The 16,218-nt window shown below is 48.9% G+C and overlaps 1 protein-coding gene across 3 annotated transcripts in view; it reads left to right on the top strand.

Moving 5' to 3' along the window:
* Positions 1–714: 714 nt before the first annotated feature.
* Positions 715–16,218, top strand: part of DAG1 (dystroglycan 1) — a 49,387-nt gene continuing 33,883 nt past the window's right edge. Inside the window, exon 1 of one of the 3 annotated variants that reach the window (XM_025272352.3) lies at positions 715–866. The gene's annotated coding sequence lies outside the window, so the exon portion shown is untranslated. The other 2 variants (XM_025272353.3, XM_006053262.4) reach the window with 2 other exon arrangements.

The raw sequence follows: 16,218 nt of genomic DNA, 5'->3' as shown, positions 1-16,218 counted from the left end.
TCTTTAGGACCCTCTCCTTGAAGGGAGACAGACCTCAGCAGTAACTCCCAGCCCTTTATTCACCCAACTCCCTGAAAGAATGTGGGGCCTCGAGCGAGTGACCAGTGCCAGCGGGTCAGAGCTATTTCTGGTGGCTGAGGAGGCATCGGATTCCGGGTGTTCAGGGCAGGAGGAGGAGGATGGAGGAGGGTCAGGCCTGAGGCGCTTCCCGGACGCGCCGGCCTGCTGGGGGCTAGGCCCCCCAGAGAGGGGCCGGCTTCCTGTTCTTCCGGCCCTCGCCTCAGTTTCCCCATCAATATAAGAGTCGGGCAACGGGGCCATCATCGTTCCAATTTGGAGGACGCTTCCTGATTGTTTTCTTGGCTTACAAATAACCTGATCTGAGTTTGAAGGAAATCAGGAAGGCGGAAGGCAGACTATGGGTGGCCAGTTGCGGCCGGGCCAAGTTATCCAGCCTGACCACCCGGGTAGGCTGGATGTCTGTCAGACGCCCAAATGCCTGAGGTAGGGTGGGGAGCCCCTCCCCCACCCCAGTCCTGAGCTCTCCGGGCAACCCGGACGGGCCGAGGCGTGTCCCGGGGACCGACCCGGCTGGCCGCGGGCGGGATTTCCAGGATGGGGGCGTGTCCTTTAGAGCGGGGGCGTGGCGGGCCAATGAGCGGCGCGGCGCGGACGGGGGCGGGGCCTGTGCGCGGGTGCGGCGCGCTGCGGGGCGGCCGACGCAGGCAGAAGCGGGCGTCGCGGGGACTGCCGGTCGGCGCCGCGCGGAGCTGGCCGCGGGATTGGCTGCGGCACTCGCGTGTCAGGGGGTTGCTAGGCTTCGGTCGCGCGCCCCGCCCTCGCGCTCCGCGCCCTCTCGCCGCCCGGTACGTGCTCGCGCGGAGGCTGCGGTGCGGCGCTCGCGCTCGCGCTCCTGGAGCTCGGCGGCGGCGGCGGCGGCGGCGGGAGCTTCGCGCCGAGTCCCTGGGGAGCAGCGGCGGCGGCAGCGTGTCGCGGCCGGAAAGAGCGAGCACCTGCCGCGGCCCGCCCGGCGGCGCTCGGTGAGTGCGCCGCCCGTGCACTGCCGCCGAGCCTGCCAGCCCAGGCCCCCCATCTCCGTCGCCGGCGGAGCCTCCCGAGGAACACCTGCTGCTGCTCGCTGTTTGGCCCGGGGCGGGGACACGGTCGCGGACGTCCTTGCGGGTGAGGCGGCGGCGGGGCCCGGGTAGAGCCGCCCCTTGCTCTCGGCCCCTCAGGCACAGGCTGGGGGCGTCCAGAGTCCGGGCCCGGGCTGCGCGCCGCGGCGAAGGGCCAGGCCTCAGCCCGGCCCGCGCTCCCGGGAACGCGGGGCCTGCGCGTCGGCCGCGGGCGTGTGCGGCCGGCCTGCGGACTGCCTCCCGGGCTTCCACCTAGGGTCGCGCCTCCCAGCTTGGCCAAATCCCGAGGTTGGGGCGTTGAGCCCCCTCAGGAGGCGGGGAAGGGCGCCGCAGCCGCCGGAGCCTGAGCTCAGAGGCTTGGGGTCACCCCTTCACACACAGACACACTTGGGCTTCTTTGGAAGCCTGCTGCTACCTTTTCACCTTTTCACTTAGTCTTTGGAAAACCATCTTCACCTGCAGAAATATTTGGAAAAATGTCTTCGGAGAAATGGCTCTCTGGGTTTAGAAGGCTTCTGTAAATTTCAAGTTAATTTCACACCATCTCAGCTGCTGATTTAAAATGCGTATTTTAATCTCTATGACTTGAGAAGCTCTTCGACCTGTGAACTTCAGAATGAGTTTTAATGGTGACCGTGAAGTTTGGCCTTGGTGAGAGCTACACAGCCTGGGACAGCACGGTTATAGCCTAGAGTTCTAACTTAAGAGCCCGGCCTGCTGTTTCCCTAAATAAGCAAGTAGATGTGATTCCTGGCTTGGAAGCCAGACTTCTGTGCAGGGAGGTGGTGTTTACAGGACATCAGTTCAGAGGAAGAGTTGACTGTGCTACCAGGTGTATGGGAGTTTGGTGTAGATGGGTTGTTGTAACTTTATCATGTTGTTCTGTGCTTAGCTCTTGAGAGAGGTAATTTGGGGATGTCCTTTTTTCTAAAAAAAGAATTCAACATGGGAGGCATAGTTTGAATATGGAGAAGTTGAATTGAACTTTGCTGGCCTTGGAGCCAAGTATCAGAGCTCCTGGACTGCGTGCTTAAAGGAGATTGAGGAGCCATTTCTTGGAGCAGTGAGATTTGGGGACGAAGTTCGATGAGCTTGTTGAAGGCTTGCAGGATACTGTGTGAAAGGAGATGCAAGCAATGCAATTTGAGCAACAAACATCTGATTGGAACATGAAAGCTTGTGTTGCTGTGTACCTCTGTTGAAAGAGGCAGAGAGCCAGCCTTCACTGTTTTGAAAAAGTGATTTGGCAAAGTACGTTCATTTATTTAACCAATACTTGACTTCACTACTTACCAGATTCTGTGGTAGGTCCAGGGGACCCATGTATTGGGTTGGCCAAAAAGTTCATTGAGATTTGTCCTTACACTTTTCCAGAAAAGCCCTAACAATTTTTTTTATCCAACCCTAAGAAAGAGCCTGGTTCTGCCCTTATGGAAGTCAGTATGGTGGGCAGTGGGGGATGGAGGACCTGTGATTGATAGTGTCTGCCCACTCAGTGTGCTCAGATGGTTCTTGGGAGCCTGAGGAGAGAGGGAATTCCTGAGCCAAGGCTTGCAGGGCCAGCAGAAATTAGCTGGGGGACAGCAAGGTCCCGACTCAGGGAACCACATGTACATGAGTGCCTAAAATAGCACCTGTGAGTCCTCCAGCTTGAGAGGTGGGGGCCTCTGGCCTTTGTCTTGTGCCAAGGAATTCAGACTTCAAATTCAAGGTGCCAGAGTCTGGGAAGGGTTTTCCTTGGTGGAGTGGTGTGGTCCAGACCTATGTTTAGAAAGGTCTTGTTGGTGGCCACATAGGTGGTGCAGGGAGAGGATGGGAAAAGGACCTAGAGCTCTGAGTTAAACCCTTAGAGGACAGATGAGGGTGAAGGAGCCAGCCTAGGAGACTGGCTGAAAAGTTTGAGCAAAGGGAATTCCAAGCTGTGATGGGGGAGGAGGCTGTATTCAGGAATGTGTGGGCCAGAATATTTAACATGACCAAGGCTTTAAATCACCTTCTGTAAATTTGCTAGTGTCTCTTGAACACTGAATATGGTGGAATTTGGAGGGACCCTTGGGCCACTTAGACTGAGGTTGTTGTTTATGAAAGGAGAAGCATAGCATTCTTTTTTTGTTAACCTTAACCTTATTTCTCACTCGAACTGGGAGCATCGAACTGGGAGCATCGCAGTTTTTCTTGGGCAGGGCTGGTATATTAACCCCTGAAGTAAATAGATACGTGCTCATCCTTGTTGAGGCAGATGAGAGCATGTTCAGTCCTTTAACCTCACAGTCATTCCAGCCTTTCCTGAGCTCTAGATCAGTGATGCGGTGGATCTACACCAGCACAGTCTAGGGCCTTCTGAGTTTCTGCTCTACATACACTATTGTGAATGCTTCTGAGAGTCCTTTCCAGTGGCTTAGCAAACTGAGTCACAGATGAAGGAATGTTCCCAAGGTCACACAGCTGTCATGTGTCGGATTTAGGATTTGAACCCTGGTTGGATGTTTGGCTATACCCATCTGTGTTTGTGTTGTATCGGACTAATAATGGTGGTCTCAGTTGGGTCCTTCTCTGGCAAAGACCAAGCCCAGGTGTTTGGTGGTGGGCAGAATGCTGGGACAATATGAGAAAGTGATCAGTGATCCCACATGGAGCTCCAGGAACATGCTCTGAGGGGCTATTTTCAGAAATCTAGGGTTTATCAGAGCCTTCTTGAGCCCTGTGCTGGTGGCTCTGGGCACTGTACTAAAGTAAGCCAGTGAACTTGGGTCCTAGGCTGGAGAGGGCAGACCTTAGGGGAGAACTACATTTGAGCTAGACCTTCAAGAAGGGTTAATGGTTTGATTGGTGAAGGAGTGGTGGCAAGAAGGTCACAATTGCGTGGAAGAAAAAGAAGTGAACAGAGGAAAGGGGTTGGGGGGAGAAGGCTGGTCTGTTTTTCTGTATGTTCTGGAAGGTTGAGTTGGAGTCAGAAGGCCACATGGAAAAGTTTGATGTTACGGAAGAACAGGAAACCTTGGAGATCTCAAAACACAACTGTGATGGGATCACCTCTGGGTTTTCAGAAGTGAGCCCCCAGTGTGAATGTTGAGGTTGGGCTGGATTAGAGACAGGTTGGTTACTGCTGTGGTCCATTGGGGAGATAGTGGCTCTGAACTAGAACAGTGGTCAGCAGGGCAGTGGAGATGAAGAAGGTTCAAGATGAGCCAGTTCAGCAGATGTTAGGAACCTGAATGCTGCTGGTACCAGCAGGGATCTACCACAGACTGAGGCAGGAGGTTGACAGTGAAAAGATGAGGATATGAGGCTGCATTAGCCAAGCACTGATAAGGACTTGAGAAACTCCGAATAAAGAAGGGCCCCTAGGGAATTCCCTAGTGGTCCAGTGATTAGGACCCTGCGTGTCACTGAGGAGGACTGGGTTCCATCCTTGGTCGGGGAACTAAGATCCCACAAGGTGTGTGGCATGGCCAAAAAAAAAAAAAAAATTAAAAAGAAGGGCCCCTAGATTGCCTGCAGTGGGGAAGGCTTGAGTTTTTGTGGCAGGCAAGCAACAGGGCAAAAAAGAGGTAAACTTAACGAAAGAGAGCACAGCTTGTTGACCCACTTGGTAGGTAGAGGGAAGCATCTATACTTTCAGATACTCAGAATCATTGTGGGTGTAATGTAGCTTTAGACTGGATTTCAGGTAAAGAATTGCCAGTGACTTGCACATTTGACCTGTGCAAGGCAAACTAAAGGTGTCCCATGATGGTGTGACGTCAGAGCCCCTTTACCCCATGCTTCCTTTTAAGTTGGGTTTTTTTTTGGTCGTAGCATTTTTGATAAGAGGCACATAACTAGTAGAGCTGAATGGCAAGTGGTGATAGACTGATTTTGCGGGTGGGCAAGAATAAGAGTGAGGTCTTCCGAGTTGGTGTTTTTTTTTTTAAGATTTTGTTTATTTATTATTTTTACTTGGTGTGCCAGGTCTTAGTTGGCGCATGTGAGATCTATTCCCCAACCAGGGATTGAACCTGGCCCCCCTGCATTGGGAGAGTGGAGTCTTAGCCACTGGACCACTAGGGAAGTCCCGTCTTAAGAGTTTTTTTCCTAACCAGTGTAGGAAGTCAGCAATGAGAAGTTTGATTCAATATTCCAGGTTCCGGGGTACGTTGTTTAGATTTGAGCCACTGCAGAGGGTAACGGCTTGGAGGCTGGAGGCTTCCAGGGTATCAAAGAAGTAAGAAATGCGGGTGTGAACATGGAAGGGGACCCAGAGGGGGACTCGAGTATTGAACCATAAGGGAACTCTGAGTGAGAATACAGGTAGTGTGGGCTTCTAGGTGCTCTGTCAAGGATTTCTCCCTCCTCCACGTTCAGGAGTATTTCTGTGCCTTTCCAGTGTTACAGTTTGGTTGCCTAAGCCTCCATCTTTCTCTGCTTTTCCTGGGTTGACGCTCCAGTCCTGGAATAAGATGTTGGTGGTTTTGAATATGCAGGTAATTAATCTGGTCATTTCCCAGTAGGTCTGTGTGTGCCCATGCCTTTGGGCACTAATTTAAAGTAGTCTTCCTTTGAGTTGCATAACCTGCTTCGCCTTTTGACCGCCACTCTTCACTCTGATCATTAGTCAGTGATACTGCTCAGATAGCAATTTCTATAAATAGGATTTTAGAGTAGTTTACAAAATTACACCAGCCAGAGGGCTTAATTTAGCCCTAGTGAATAGGGTTTCCTATTTTCCCATTCCTTGGGTTTGAGAGAGCTAAGCATTTTCTTAGCTTTGCTCTGGGTCCAGGGTGGAAGGATGGATGGCCTGCCATGGTACAGTATTGTGAACTGAGTGTGTCTAAGTTGATGAAACTGTCCTGTGTTCTCTGTTGGAATGAAGTAAATCTGAATGAACTTTTGCAGTATGTTGACTTAATTTATATTTTACAAGTAGAATCCTAATGGGAATGATCAGCTGAATATAAAAAATCATTTTTATAACAGTGTCTTTAACCTACACATCCTGTGATGCATTTAATAGTGTTGAGGTTTTGCTTCTCAGTTATACCTTCTTGAGCTAATTATTTTTGAAAATACCCCTGTCTAAATTTTAGACATTGAAATTAATTTTGTATGTTTTGAAACTGTTTATAATTTTTTGATCCTAGATTGACTCTACAGAAGACATTTCATTTTCTCTGTCATCCTTTGGCAATAAAGGGTGACTGGTGGTGTGGGCAGATTGAGTGGCACGCCCCACTTCCTTTGGAGGTGGTGGTTGTGGTGTATGTAATGCCGCCTTGGTTGTGGACATTCACCAATATTGGTTCCTTCTTTTCCTGTAGGGCTTCTGCTCTCCAGGAAGATAAGGCTTTTTTTTTTTTTTTTTTTTTTTGTCCTTGCTGCACAGGATGTGGGATCTTAGTCCCCCTGCAGTGGAAATGAGGAGTCTTAACCACTGGACCACCAGGGAAGTCCCCTTAAGATAAGGCTTTTAAAGCAGCCTGGCACTAGAGCCTGAAGTAAGGTACTTGGAAAGGGAGGTTGCTGCTAAAGCAAGATGAGGGATAATCATGTACTTGGCAAAATGATCATGGAATTTTAAAACACTGTAGTTGGGCAAACGCTATATTAAATAATACATGTATTTAAAAAAAGAAACGTGGAAGATGAAAGTCGAAAGTGAGGGGAAAATCTTTTCCCCTTTAGTCTTCACCAACTTTATTCCTTCTTTAAATAGCAAATGCTAACAACACATGGTTAATCTCAAAAAGTTCTAAAGGATTTATGTACAGGGGAAAAAAATCTTTCTTCAATCTATCCCCTCGGTCCCTGCTTCCCCTCCCTAGAAGCAGCTGGCATCCCCTGATTCCTGGGTGTCCTCCAGAGATGGCCCTTGGGCAGCACTTTTACCGAGTTAAAATTTAATTTTTAATCTTGCTTTTGCCCTCCCAGCATTATAGTATTCATTGTTCTATAAATATAACATTTCTGATGGTTAACCTGTCTTCGGTTCTTACACGGTTGTTAATCTTACTTTAGTTATAGTAGATAATATTGCAGTTGCCATCTTTGTACGTAGTTTTTTTTTTTAAGAATCTTTTTCTTACCTCCACAATATTAAATATAAAACTTTTGGGAAAAGTGCAGTGTGACTTACAGTTTTGAAGGAGCCCATTTATAACATCAAGTAAGGCAGGTTTGTATTGAATGTCATTTTTTAAGCACTGTGTACATTTTCCCTAGTCCCATTTCTGTGACTTGCATGTGTGTGCAATTTTTGGAGCTGCCTGGAGGCCAAGACTCAATATTCCCTGCCACTGGGGGTATGTGTAGCCACAGATTCATTCTTCCTGAGGCAGTCACAGCCCTTGGATACCCTAAGTATAGGGGAGTGTGCCAGCTGAGGGAAGCTTAAGGACGAGTGAAGCCCTTGGAAGGATGTGTCACACTCAGGGAAGAAGAGGCCAGTGCCCATTTTTGTCTGTTTTGGCGTTTGCTCTTCATTTCTGTGGAAGTTGAGTTTTTGTATATGGAGTATGGGAATCCACAAATAAGAAGCGCTGCTTACAGGGTCCTTTCTAATAGCTGGTGTTAATGTATATGCATTGAAACAAATTCGTGGAGTTGGAAGATGCGTGTTTTGGCAAATGTTAGAGTTGTCTCTGTTTTACTTCTCACTGCACTGGGAACATTTCCCCCAGGAATTCCAGGGGTTGATAAAGGATTACTTAAGGAGGCTCCCGAGGCTGTCTGTGGCAGAAGTGAACCAGTTCTGCTTTGGTTTTTGGAAATGCCTCTTTTAATTAGCCTAGTTGTTCTCCAGGGCTGGGTTGATTCTTTAGCTGGTTTTTGCCAAGGAAAATGATGAAGTCAATGATAGAATTGCAAATACTATTTTCTTTTTATTTGGCTGTTAATCAGCACGTGGTACATCATCCATTTTCTGGGCCCTTACTATACAAGAAATGCTTTCATAAAGCATTCACCTCTCGTTGCTGTAAATATCCTGCTCCTGCTTCTGCTTGGGCTGGTGGATTGTCTTTGCGTTGCATCTGCTCTGACCTCAGGGAGCCTCACTTACTGGATTTTTGAGTAGTGGAGACTAGCCTGATGAGTAGTCCTTAAACAGGGGGGCATTCTGGGTCTTGTGGAAAATGAGGAAGTGTCGAGAACTTTGCCCCACCTGTTATGTTAAGCATCCTGGACTAAGTGTCTTTTATTTTTAGACTTTTGAGCAAGGTTGGGAAGACTGAATTGCCTGAGTAGAGAAACTTGGTAGGAGGAGACTAGAAACTCTTTATTAAAGATCTAAAAACAGAATTCATTAAAGTCACCGATATCAGAATTCCTGTCTCCTTTCCTTCTCTGGGTTGTTCCCAGCTGTTGTTTCTGCTTACCTGGAAAAGATCACAATATTTTGTCAGGAGGGTCAATAATATAGACTTAACACACTGTGTTTGCTAGTCTGAGTATGTGCTTTATCCAGTTTTAAAAGTAGTCTAAAAAGTGACTGGATTCCTGGGCACTGGGAAGAAATCTTTAGCGGGAAAGGTTGATTGTTCTTGCAGTAGGAGCCCTGGGCTGACGGTGACTGTGGGGTGCCTGAGCGTTTGTTTGTTGTTTTTTTCCTTCTGGTTGGACACTGTTGACCAGAGAGGGGACACCTGTGTAGGCCACCTCATCCACATGACTTAATCAGTTGGCACCTCAGGACTCCCTTCTGGTTTTTCAGGAGGGGTCCTTTCTGGCTAGTGCAGCTAGAAGGGAAAATGGCTGCTCAGGCTGTCTTCTTCCGCAGGCCTCTGCTGCCCTGGGCTGCCTGTGCCCTTTCCCTCCATGTGAGGGGGTGAAGGAATGTCCCGGCCTCCCCTCTCCCCTCCTGCCATGCACTTCCAGGGAGAATGGGGCCCATTGTGGGCTGTGCACAGCCCTCCACTTAAGTGTCCGGCCTGCCGTGGCCTCTCTTCAGTCTGCTGTGGCGACGGGATGCTGAGGGGGCCACGAGCCCGACGAGCCGTCATTTCCTCACAGGCTGCCCTGCCATTCAGGAGTGCTCTGAGCCACGGTGCCAGTGCTGTTTGCCCTCGGGGCTGCGCTCTGATTTTGTCATGTCTTGGTCAGCATTCTTGTGGACCCCTTTCCAGGGCTGAGCTCACTCTTGTGGCAGATCTCAGGCCATATTTGGAGAGGCAGGCCTGCTGCTCCCAAGGGTGACTGAGTGCTGATCACAGGAGGCTGGGGAGTTGCCCCAGGCCTTTGTTGTGTTCTGAATCCACTGGGAAGCATCAGATTAATCTATTTGTGAATGAAACTGGACTTAGATTCTTGCTTTTCAAATTTATTCTGGCCTTCAGTTGTATCTCAGTAGAGCTGGGGAAAAACTTAGGGAAAAACTTATTTTGGCCTTAATCAACTGTAGAATTTGCTGAAGATGTGAAATGCTGGAATATGGGATAGGGGAAGCCAGAGAGACTCAACTTAAAATGTGTGTGGTTTTTTTTTTTTAATTTGTCTGGTTGCACTGGGTCTTGGTTGTGACATGCAGAACTCTCAGTTGTGGCATGAGGGATCTAGTTCCCTGAGTAGGGATCGAACCCAGGCCCCCTGCGTTGGGAATGCAGTCTAAGCCACTGGCCCACCAGGGAAGTCCCGAGACTCAGCCTTTTAAGAAACAGGTTTGTTCTGGATACGGGAGCTCTCTCTTGATACCAAACTGCCTTACCCATCAGGTAGTTCTCCTGACCCCAGGCCAGTGTGTCCTTGGGAAAAAAATGTAAGAGATACTTAATGATTTAAAGGAGACCTTAATGACTTAAAGAGTGAACAGATAGAGGTGACTGGCTGCTTCTCTTTCGAGGGTGTTGGCTTCAGATAAGGAGCCAGGTCTGTCATCAGCAGTTGTTTAGCAGGTTCTGTGAAGGGTAGTTGAGCGAGCTGGTAGTGGAACGGGAGATGGAGAAGGCCCAGTCAGGCCTTCCTGGAGCTGGCGAAGGCCTTTTCTACATGAGGTCTATATTGATTGCCTGGAAAGCCACTGAGAAATTTGCTCCTCTAAAACCCAGGTAGGTTGACTTTGGAGCGGTCCTGGAAATTGTTCTTGGAAGGCAGCTAAGCTACCCACTATACCACGAATGTCTCGATTTGAAATTGTTCTTGATCATAGTAAAAAAAAAAAATCCATTCTTCCCATGATGCTTCAACATGCGCAATTTCTTTGTTTTCTGGGAAGTCTCTTGTGAAAGGAGCAGCTGGTACTTGCATTGCCCTGGATGTTTGCCTTCCTCCTACTTTTTTTTTTCTTTTATTACAGAAAAAAAAAAAATTTCAAGCCTATTTTAACCTGCTACCTGAGCAGAGTGATCTGCTTCCTTCTCTGTTTTAAGATTGGGAGTGGCACTCGTTTTTATCAAATAAAGGAATAAAACTTGCTGTGCTGAGATAACACTGCAGATGCCAGCTCTTTTTATAAATGATACTGAGTTTTCTAAAGGAGAGTTGTTCTTTCAGATAGTGCCTCATCATGCTATGGTCTCTTGGGTTGTGACCTCCCAAGAGGTGAGGTCTATCCACTAAAGGCCCTTGTTTTTTAGCAAGACAGGCAAGGACCTATGGTACAAGTTCGATGAGGTTGGACAGTGAAAACACTGAGTACCCTCAGCAGTAGAAACCTGAGCCTGAGAAGGGAATATACCAGAGGTCCTGAGCTCCCTTGTCCCCGCTGCCTCAGGAAAATCGGGAGAGAATCTCATCCCCGTAGGCTGCTGAAGAGAAAGTATAACTTTCTGGTAGTGAGTCCTACACCTCTCCATAATTGGTACCTGTTATTCTTACACTTGTACCTGTTTCTGGTATAAACTTGAGAGTCTAGTATTTAATAATTAAAAAAAAAGTGTTAGTTGCTCAGTCGCATCTTGACTCTTTGCAACCCCTTGGACTGTAGCCCGACAGGCTGCTCTGTCTATGAAATTTTCCAGGCAGAGTATTAAAGTGAGTTGCCCTTCCCTTTTCCAGGGGGGTCTTCCCAACCCAGGGATTGAACCTGGGTCTCCTGCATTGCGGGCGGATTGGTTACCATCTGAGCCACCAGGGAAGCCCAATATTTAATAAAGGCTGGACATATTTCTCAGGCTAAGTGATTGATTCAGGCTTTTTTAAAATTGTGTTTCATTTTACATATGTAATAGATTATATTTTATGTGTACCAAGTAGTATCTTATTTTTTTTTTATTATATTTTATGTGTACCAAGTAGTATCACATATGTTTTTAAAAAGCCTTAGGGTGTGAGCCCATCGTGCTAAGTCGCTTCAGTCATGTCTAACTCTTTGCAACCCTGTGGACTTCTGTGTCCAGGCTCGTCTGTCCATGGGATTCTCCCATCTGTGCTTCCCAAAAAGCAGCACTGGCTTGACTGCTCCCTGACCTGTGGAGCTTTGCGTGCTGTGCTGTCTCTCTTAGGGTGGGTGATCCAGGAGGGACTGGCCCCAGCGAGATGAATAAAAGACAAAAATAGTTTGAGGATCAAGGATTTTGGTAGCTGGACAGCAGTGTTTGTAAGGAGCTCCTTTTCGATGTGCCCAGCTTGTTTTCTTGAGCCTCACTGGTGCGGTAGAAGGAGCTCAGCCTGGCAAGGTTGTCATATGAATTGATTGACTAGAAGTGCTTGGTTTCCTTTTTTTTGGTATAATATTTATCTCTGAATGTTCAATTGCACTGCATGCCTGGTTTGAAAAGCCCTTGGTTTTCAAAGGGCTACATGTATGCTTTTTTTTTTTTTTAACATATACTTATTTTTTCCCCATGTGACCATATGACTTCTTGACTAGGGGACTTATAAAACTGACTTTTCAGCTAGCAGATGCATTTTAAGAGACTTGGAGCCAGTGGGCGCGCCTGGTTGAATGTTGGGCAGTAGCAGTTTCTGTAGCTGGAACATACAGTCCAGCTGAGCTGTAGGGCTGGAACTCTTTAGAACCGGAATTTATCCCAGGGACAGAGGAGCCTGGTGGGCTGCCGTCTATGGGGTCGCACAGAGTCGGACACGACTGAAGCGACTTAGCAGCAGCAGCAGCGGCAGCAGCAGCAGGATGAATTTAGTCTGGAATGTCAGAACCTTACTCTGTAAAGTCAGCATCTTTCCTAGAAACCTGAAGTGTTTGGGGCTTCCTTGACTCCCTGGGGGACAAACTGAGCTTAGAGCTGCTGAGTATAAGGAAGATAAGGGTACAGGCACTGTTGCCTGATTTCTGAGTGGAGGATAATTATCCTAAAGACAAAAATTGGGTTCCAGCCTCCAGATAATGAAAGCACCAGACTTTATGATTCTGTGTCCAGAGGGAGCTGCCTGTGGGTTCCTACTGGAGAAGGCTCCAGGTGATTTCCAGATAGTGAAGGCATTTGGTCTCTGACCTTTGTTTTAGAGGCATTGAGGATAAAACTGTTGGCTGTTATCAGATAAGAAAATGACATGATACCCCCCAGAGGGGAGCGGAAAATCTCTAAACGGTCACTAAATCCTCTGAAAGGAAGCAGAGCCCACAGGGCTTCTCCCAGCCTGAGAGTAGCTCTGAGTCAGGGCAGGGCCTCACAGAGGAGGCCACTGTGAGGAGTTGATGCTCAGGACAAGAGAAGGAAACCCTGCTGTGGAAGTAGTCCATTTCTATTGCAGGCACTACAGACTCCTTATCGTTGTGGGGGGATCATTGACCTTGGCAGTTTGATTTCAGATTTGGGTCTGGGGTGGAGAAAGCAGGATGCCCAGAGGTGTGCATAGTGATGTCCACATTCCTTCGCTAAGCTGCTCATTTAGGTTGTCTGAAGCACAGAAGTATTAAAACTATCAAGAGATTGTGGGTGACTGGATTAAGGTCATTTGTATTTTGTATATATATTTTAAGGTGTGTGATGTGAGGGATCGGGGAGAGGACCTCACAGAGCTGGCAGGCAGTAATAGGTTATTTTCAAAGCCAGGCTGACATTCAGGTGCACACTGACGTGTCTGTGACCTGTGGGGCTCTTTCCTGACCCTGATGCCATACCTTAGTCGTGATTCTGGCGGGGCCTTCGAGGTGAAGTTTCAGGGAGTTGGCAGAGTTGACTGTGGGGAGCCATTTTGGTGTGGTGCTGATATGGATGAGAGTGTGTATGTTTGTGTGTGGGAGGGCGCTTTGGGGATAATTGGGGAAGCTGCAAGAGGAGATGGGAGGGGAATTAGGGAACGTGAGCCTTAGCAAGAGGTCGGGAGGGAGAGGATCACTCCCAGTGTGCGGAGGAACCTTGCTCTGTTTGCTTTGTTAATCCCCAAGTCATCAGAGGAGGTGGGAAGCAGGGGTGCTAGGGGTTACTGTCTGGGAATGGTGAGGGGTGGGGACTGGAGGCCACCATGGGCCAGGTCAGCTAGTGGTAGCGGTGGGAGACGAGTATAGCGACTTTGGCCAATCCTGAGGTGACAGACTTCTGGCCGCATAGATAGAGCCAGCTGAACAGAAACAGAGGCTGTGAGGGTGGACTCGCCCCGAGTTGAGGGGCCTGAAAGGCGGTGTTGGTGTGCTTTGCCAAGGGAACAAGTTAAAAACCCTTCAGGCCCTGGGAGTCAGGAAAATCTGCTGTGAAGGGACTAATGACTAGACATGTCGGGATTTGGGGGCACCCAGTTTAAAAAAACTACACTACCTTTACCCTGCCCGGGGGAACCAGTTATGTCTGCAGTGCCAGCTTAACAAGCAGCAGAGCTATTGGAGAGTGAGCCGCCAGTGGGCTTCCCGAGGCTGAACCCCTGAATTAGAGGAGGTCCCCTCCCAATTGCCTCTGAGGCCACCCTCTCTTTTCCAGGCTTCCTGGTGCGGTTCACTTTCTGCAAATGCTGCTTCACAAAGCCCTCAAGCTCTTCCAGGACTGGTTTTATGTTTGAAAGTGAAAGTCACTCAGTTGTGTCCAACTCTTTGCGGCCCCATGGACTATACAGTCCATGGAATTCTCCAGGCCAGAAAACTGTAGTGGGTAGCCATTCCCTTCTTCAGGGGATCTTCCCAACCAGGGGTCAAACCCAGGTCTCCCGCATTGCAGGTGGATTCTTTACCAGCTGAGCCACCAGGGAAGCCCAGTTTTATGTTTACTTCATCTTATTTATTTATTTAATATATTTTTGACTTGGAAAAAACTTCACTAGTGTAAAAAAATAAAACAAAAATGGAGAAAACAAGAGCACCCCCCTTCAAAAAAAGTAGAGCTTAGTAAATTATAAGGTCAAGAAAAGAGCTTTATCTGTTCCCCCAGAGGCTTCTCGGCGCGCCCCAATCCTGCCACAGCCTGCTCTTTCCCTTCCTTTCCAAGGTGACCCCATCCTGTCCTTTTGTAGCTGTTTCCTTACTTTTTTTTTTAATAGTTTTATTCTCCCAAATGTCTGTCCTTAGGCACTACAGTTTAATTTGTGCATGTTTTGTTAATTGGCGTGTGTTTTAAGTTTCTTTATCTACCTTTCCCCGCTCTGTCCTGTTTCCCGGCAGTTATCTGCTGTAGAACCTGGGCCATTAGACCTGTGGGATCTCTCCCAGTCCAGAGTGAGCAGTTGTGTCCCAGGGTGCAGATCAGCACGCCCTTCTCTGTGTTTACTGTGAATCGGCAGCTGGATCTAAAGGCTCGATCTGCCTCAGCTCTGGTCCTTCTGGCAAGGCGGAGGTGGTTTGGGCCTTTGCTTTCCTTTTGTTCCATATCTTGCTCATAGGCAGGGACCCAGAGTGCCACTTCTGTGGCAGGACAGTGGGGCCTGAGGAAAGGCCAGGCCAGCTCAGCCTCTCAGTGGCTCCGCCGTCCTTGTCAAACCAGTTTCCCCAGCACAGGTGTGACAGGTGTGGCAAGGGGAAAAGGCTGGATGTGTTCTCTGGTCTGATTCACTGATGGGACTTCCCTGGTGGTCCAATGGTTAAGAATCCACCTGCCAGTGCAGGGGACATGGGTTCGATCCCTGGTCTGGGAAGATGCCACATGCCACGGGTCAGCTAAGCCCGTGCAGCACAGAACTACTGAGCCCCACTGGAACCCTTGAGCCACAACAAGAGAAGTCACCAAAATGAGAAGCCCATGCTCTGCAACTAGAGAAAAGCCTGCACTCAGGGACGAAGACCCAGCACAGCCAAAAGTTAGTGAATAAATAAATAAATGCAAAACAAGAGTCATGACTTTAAAAAAACAACATAATTCACCAAGGTGGGTTCACAGAGGGCCCTCTCAGGTCCTCTCTCCTTCCTCCGCACTGACCCTTCTCCCCAAGGCAGCGCCTCTGCCTTCTCCACGTAGGGCGCACACAGCCCCAGGGGTCAGAGCTTAGAGAGCAGCCAGACTCCATAGTCTTTCGCCATATCTGTGCCATCAGGCCACGGAGGTTGGGAGGATAGTGGGACCCTTTGTGGGCTGTGGTCGTGGCCTCACCTGCTGGTCTCCAGCCCTGGGTGCAGAGACTCGCCTGACAGGATGGGGAGGCATGTCAGCTGCCAGTGTTGTTGACTGGCAGCTGGAGAGGGGGGGCATGTGGAGGGCCAAGGTGAGTGTTGCTTCGGTGTGAGGGTAGCCTCAGGGTTCAGGCCCAGGGACTTGTCCACTAGTCTTGGCTTTCTTGTCTGAAGCCCACCCCAGCTTACCCCCAAAATTTGATGAGCAGCCTGAGCCAGGGTCTGGTGTGGGGCCAACCACGTGGTCACCTCAGAGCGCTGCTGCCGGGTGAGCTGTTGCTGTGAGGCCCTGGAGGATCAGGGCTCTGCTCACGGCTGGCCTCTACCTGTGAGTGGGGTTGGCTGAAGAGTTTGTTTGGGTTTTTCCATACGCTGTAAGGAAGAACCCATATGAGCTTTTTGGCCAACCCAATATATAGCAAGCCCATTGCCCTTCAGATGGTAACTGCCCCTGAGAAGAGGTGTCTTGTGATCGACGGGTCAGAATTGATCTGGCCTTCCCCTGCTATGACACTTCCCATGTGCCTGTGGTGTTTTCATTAAAGTCACACATTAAAAATTCCATTTATTTTTACACTTAAATACTTTTGAAGCCAGGTGCATTCAGATTTTTGCATCCTCTGTGTGCATCAAGGTTGTTTAGGCCTAAGGAGGCCAAGCAGGCTTTGTTTTCTTGCC

The sequence above is a fragment of the Bubalus bubalis genome, chromosome 21 (genome assembly GCF_019923935.1).
Source record: "Bubalus bubalis isolate 160015118507 breed Murrah chromosome 21, NDDB_SH_1, whole genome shotgun sequence".
NCBI classification, from domain to species: Eukaryota; Metazoa; Chordata; class Mammalia; order Artiodactyla; family Bovidae; genus Bubalus; species Bubalus bubalis.
The sequence above is the reverse complement of the archived record's forward strand: the minus strand, read 5'-3'. Positions and strand labels throughout refer to the sequence as shown.